Raw genomic sequence first — 5,608 nt, 5'->3', positions numbered from 1 at the left:
AAAATGGGAAGGAAGGAAGGGAGGAAAACAAAAACAGCGACAACATTCTATGGAGGAAAACTTATTTTACTAACTATGATATGGAAATGCAAGATAACACAATATAATACAATCTGATTGAAATTGAGACTAATGAATGAAATAAAATAGGAGAGAGAGAGTTCCCGAGACCGATTCAAACCTGAAAAGCTTGGAACGGCCAGGAAAGCACCCTCCAGCACCCACTGCCAGGCAGTAAGAGACCGCCCCACCCGGAAGAGCCAGATCCCGTGACTTCTGTAATGTATAGGGATAGGTGCCTGGAATTGGAGCATTAACACTTTAACTCCCAGTACACTACATGATGTTTTGATGTGGAATACTGAGAACCAAAAACAAAGAAAAAAAAAACATAAAACCATGACATTCCACCCCTTATTCTACATCACTACATCATGCTTAATTTATATACATATATATGAATAAATGAAAGATGATTAAAATACATTACACACACGTCTATATACATATACATAGAATTATCGACTGCACTCCCCCAGCATCAAGTTTCCTTGTGCTACACATTGAACATCCCCATTTTTTTGCATTACCCACCAAGTGGACCCAGGTCCCTGGGCAAAAACAGTACCGCGGAGAGGGCTGCCCTTTCCAGAAGCTGGAAGAACCCAAACTGCCTTTCCCAACATGTTCTTTACATGTACAACAGGGACTTTATCTCCGTCTACGGTATGTAGGGAGCTGGATTGGGTAGGACCATCACGATTGATAGATCCGCTGGTATTGACTAACCAGGTGGCTTCTGCCAAATGTTTCTCCCAGTGCTTAAATGTACCTCCTCCCATTGCTTTCAGCATAGTTTTTAATAACCCATTGTATCGTTCAATTTTACCTGAGGCTGGTGCGTGGTAGGGAATATGGTAAATCCACTCAATACCATGACCTTTAGCCCAGGTATTTACAAGAGAATTTTTAAAATGAGTCCCATTATCTGACTCAATTCTTTCCGGAGTGCGATGTCGCCACAGGACTTGTTTCACAAAACCTAATATGGTATTTCGGGCGGTAGCATGGGGTACTGCATAGGTTTCAAGCCACCCAGTGGTTGCCTCCACCATAGTAAGCACATAACATTTACCACTGCGAGATCGTGGCAAGGTGATATAATCAACCTGCCATGCCTCCCCATATTTATACTTTAGCCATCGCCCTTCCCCCCAATGTGGTTTCATCCTTTTGGCTTGTTTAATTATGGCACATGTTTCACAGTCATGAATAACCTGTGCAATCGCATCCATAGTTAAGTCCACCCCTCGGTCTCTAGCCCGTTTATATGTCGCATCTCTCCCTTGATGGCCTGAGGTCTCATGGGCCCATCGAGCTAGAAATAATTCACCCTTGTTCTGCCAGTCCAGGTCTATTTGAGCCACCTCAATTTTGGCAGCTTGGTCTACCTGATGGTTATTTTGCTGTTCTTCAGTAGCCCGACTCTTGGGCACATGAGCATCTACATGGCAACCATATTCTTTATTCGGGCAGCAATATCTTTCCACAGTTCAGCAGCCCAAATAGGTTTACCCTTTCTTTGCCAGTTATTTTGCTCCCACTGCCGTAACCATCCCCATAGAGCATTTGCCACCATCCATGAGTCAGTGTAAAGATAAAGCATTGGCCACCTCTCCTGTTCAGCGACATCTAAGGCCAGTTGGACAGCCTTTACCTCTGCAACTTGGCTCAATTCTCCTTTTCCTTCAGTGGCCTCTGCAACTTGTTGTGTGGGGCTCCACACAGCAGCTTTCCATCTGCGATGCTTCCTCATAATATGACATGATCCATCTGTGAACAGGGCATATTTATTTTCATTTTCTGGTAGTTCATTGTATGGTGGGGCCTCTTTAGCTCGCGATACTTCTTCTCCTGGTGATGTTCCAAACTTTTTACCTTCAGGCCAGTCCATGATCACCTCTAGGATTCCTGGACGGCTGAGAGTCCCCATCCATGCTCGCTTCGTAATCAGCACAATCCACTTACTCCAAGTGGCATCAGTTGCATGATGGGTGGAGGGAACCTTTCCCTTAAACATCCAGTTCAGCACTGGCAGTCGAGGTGCCAGAAGGAGCTGTGTTTCTGTACCGATTACTTCGGAAGCAGCCCAAACCCCCTCATATGCGGCTAAGATCTCCTTCTCAGTTGCAGTGTAGCACTCTTCAGACCCTCTGTATGCCCGACTCCAAAATCCCAGGGGTCGGCCTCGGGTCTCTCCTGAGGCTCTTTGCCACAGACTCCAAGTGGGACCTTTCTCTCCAGCAGCAGTATAGAGGATGTTCTTTATACCCTGTCCCATTCGTACTGGCCCTAGGGCCATGGCATGGGCTATTTCCTGTTTAATCTGTTCAAAAGCCTGCTGCTGCTCCAGGCCCCATGTAAACTCATTCTTCATTCGCGTCACATGATAAAGGGGACTTAAAATGAGGCTATAGTTTGGAACATGCATTCTCCAAAAGGCCACTGTGTCCAGAAAAGATTGTGTCTCTCTCTTGCTAGTGGGTGGAGACATTGCAGTGATTTTGTCAATCACATCTGTTGGGATGTGACAACGGCCATCTTGCCACTTTATACCTAGGAACTGAATCTCCTGAGCTGGTCCTTTCACTTTGCTCCGCTTAATAGCAAAGCCAGCGCACAGAAGAATTTGGATTATTCGCTCTCCTTTCGTGAAGACTTCTTCTGCTGTATCGCCCCACACAACGATATCATCAATGTACTGCAGGTGCTCAGGAGCACTGCCTTGTTCCAATACAGTTTGGATCAACCCATGGCAAATGGTTGGGCTGTGTTTCCACCCTGGGGCAAACGGTTCCAAGTATACTGAACGCCCTCCATGTGAAAGCAAACTGTGGCCTACATTCTTCGGCCAAAGGAATGGAAAAGAAGGCGTTAGCAATGTCAATGGTGGCATACCATTTGGCTGCCTTTGACTCTAGTTCATATTGGAGCTCTAACTGTCCGGCACAGCAGCACTCAGTGGGGGTGTGACTTCATTCAGGCCACAGTAGTCCACCGTCAGCCTCCATTCTCCACTGGCTTTACGCACTGGCCGTATGGGGCTGTTAAAGGGTGAGTGAGTTTTGCTGATCACCCCCTGACCCTCTAGTTGACGAATCACCTTATGAATGGGGAGCAAGGAATCCCTGTTGGTGCGGTACTGCCGTCTGTGCACCGTTTTTGTGGCAATCGGTACCTGTTGCTCTTTTACTTGCAGCAACCCCGCAACAGACGGATCTTCTGATAGGCCAGGCAAAACAGACAGCTGCTTAATGTTGTCTGTGTCCACAGCAGCTATCCCAAAGGCCCATTGATACCCCTTAGGATCCTTGAAATGCCCCCTTCTTAGGTAATCGATACCTAGTATACATGGAGCCCCTGGGCCAGTCACAATAGGATGTTTTTGCCAGTCCTTACCAGTGAGGCTTATCTTGGCCTCCAACACAGTCAATTCTTGAGAGCCTCCAGTCACCCCGGAAATATGGATTGATTCTGTCCCTTCATGACTCGAGGGCATCAGAGTGCACTGTGCACCAGTATCCACCAGGGCCTTATATTTCAGTGGTTCTGACGTGCCAGGCCATCGAATCCACACAGTCCAATATACTCGATTATCCCTTTCCCCCCCCTGACTGAGGGCAGGGCCCCTCTATTCATTATCTGTGATAACTGGAGCAACTGCACTGGTGGTTGATCTGCTTTGTAATTCTTTCACCCGTGCTCGTAGTACAGGAGTAGCTTGGTCGTGCCATTTTCTCATGTCTTCTCCATGGTCATGTAGGTAACGCCACAAGGCAATTCGCGATGTATTGTTCCTCACTGGAGCCGGAAAGCATTTGCCTTTAATAGCTGAGATTTTTGATGGTGCTCGTGAGCAGGAAGGTTCATCATCATTAATTAGTTGGATTCGCATTAGTTTGATTATCTCCTTCATTAGACTCTTCTGATTATCCTGATCTTTATCGAGCGTTTCTGATACTGCCACAGGTTTGTCACGATTAATCAGTAGAGACATTTGCTCCTGCATTTCATTCAGTTGGTCCGTTATTTGTGAGATGGCGGCAATGGAAACGTGAGTTGGGGGTAGCTGTTGTTCGTAGTTTTGGAGCGTAAGAATCAATTAAAAAACTAAGGGTATTATCTCTTGTTCCCGGTATCTGTCATTAGCTGACAGTAGTGTACCGGCATATCTGTCTGGTGCTGTTGCTATGAGTCTCTGCCATATCTCAGGCGTCGTCCTCACTCTCTCAGGATCGCGGTCTTGTCGTGGGTGGTTAGGAACAAAGTTAGGGTCAAACAGCATTTCCACCGCGGCCATTTCCCTCAAATACTGGATACCCTTTTCAACTGTATCCCATCTTTTCATCACAGGCTTCAAGCCGTCTTTGAAGCGATACCTTTCTTTCACGGCTATTAACACTCGTTCCCAAAGGGTGGCAGACTCATCCAAACATTGACTAATTCCTCGGTCAATAGCTGGGTCTCTGGCAATGGCTCCTAGTTGGCGAGCTTCATTACCATCTAGAAACAAACTATTGGCCCCACGGTCCCAACAACGAAGCAACCAGGAAACAAGAGTTTCATTTGGGCCCCGTGTGAACTCCTTTCTTGAGCCTTGGATTTCAGTCATCTTCAGAGGCCGACGAGTAGTAATAAAGACTTCCTCTTCATCACTCTCTTCTGCATGTCTCTTAGTTTTTCCTTTTGCTTTTTGCGATGGTGGTGGTTCTGAGGTGGGCCCCTCACCTGGATCTTCCTCCACCTCCTCCTCCGCTTCTTCTCTTTTCCGTTCTAGACGCGTGAACACTCGTTTCCATTTCTTGCCTTCCACAGGAGCAACTGATATTGTTACTGGTGTCTCTTGTAACTGATCAGATTTGACTTGGAGGTTCTCCATTTTGGCTTGAACCTCAGCTAGGAAACTCTCTCTCTCCAGAATAGTATTATATAGGGCGCGGTAAGCACAAGCCAAACCCCAATTAAGTTGTACCTCCTTAGATTTATGTAAGCCGCGCTGTCCCTGACTCAAATACTGACTTAGTTTCTCAGGATCCCACAGGTGTTCAAGAGTAAAATCCCATGACATTGCGGGTCCCCTTGCTTTTAAGATCTTTCTTAAACCTCTCCATGTTCCCTGCCAGTCAGCATTCTATGGTTCTGGAGGAGACTCCTTCCCTTTGTAAAGGAATACAATCCAGGAAAGCAATAGCACGCACCCCAACATGAGTATTAATTCGAGATTCGAAAAACATCTGACAAACCGATAAGAAAGCCTGGAGACTGGTCTGAACATTGTGCTGTTTGTAAAATTAGCCATTCCATCTGGGATGTGAATGTCAAAATTCAAACCATACCACATTGCATACAGGTACCATGCAGGTGTCTCCGTCAATGCCCTTAGGTAGTTATATATGAACATAATTCCACAACAAGTAATTATGACCTTGATAATTTGCCAATAAGTTGAGAATAACATGACAGCTTGTAAGCCTTTACTCAACACCCTCACGATGAAAAGTGGGTTCATTGCTGGTGTCTATTAAAAAGGGGTTATGAATTGAAACTG

This window comes from Meleagris gallopavo, chromosome W, assembly GCF_000146605.3.
Source record: "Meleagris gallopavo isolate NT-WF06-2002-E0010 breed Aviagen turkey brand Nicholas breeding stock chromosome W, Turkey_5.1, whole genome shotgun sequence".
Taxonomy (NCBI): domain Eukaryota; kingdom Metazoa; phylum Chordata; class Aves; order Galliformes; family Phasianidae; genus Meleagris; species Meleagris gallopavo.
This window is presented reverse-complemented; position numbering follows the sequence as displayed.